The following is a 502-nucleotide window of genomic DNA, read 5'->3' as shown; positions in this document are numbered from 1 at the left end:
GAGGGCTTACAGGACGCTGCGGCCGGGCGCCCTGGAGAGCCCCCTCCCCCTCTACACAAACCTTTAAAACTTTATCCAACAATTTTTGATTTAAGGCGACTACTCCACCTCCGCTTGCACCTCCCAGGGCCTAAAAATTCCCCAGTTTACATCCAAAGTCTCCCAGAGCATTGCATAAGGCTGAAAAAGATAAAAAAAAGATTTCCTTTAAACAAAGGAGCCTTTAAAAAAAAATACACAATATACAGAGCCTGCTCCTTGCAGAAAACCCCCTCAGGGGGGCCTCACCCAAGCGAAAAAAGAAAAAGAAAAAAAAAGTGAAAAAGAAAAAAGGAAAGAAAATAGAGAAAGATCTAAAGATAGAGAAAGAGCTAAAGAGTGAAAAGGAGAGGAACGGAGAATGAAGGAATCAGGGAACGCAGCAAGATAAAGAAAGTTAAAAAAGGAGATAACAGAGAAAAAGATAGGGAGAAAGGAAAAAAAAAAGATTAGGGAAGAGAAG

Source organism: Bison bison, unplaced genomic scaffold (genome assembly GCF_000754665.1).
Source record: "Bison bison bison isolate TAMUID 2011002044 unplaced genomic scaffold, Bison_UMD1.0 scf7180017861828, whole genome shotgun sequence".
Taxonomy (NCBI): domain Eukaryota; kingdom Metazoa; phylum Chordata; class Mammalia; order Artiodactyla; family Bovidae; genus Bison; species Bison bison.
Note: the sequence above shows the minus strand (reverse complement) of the source record.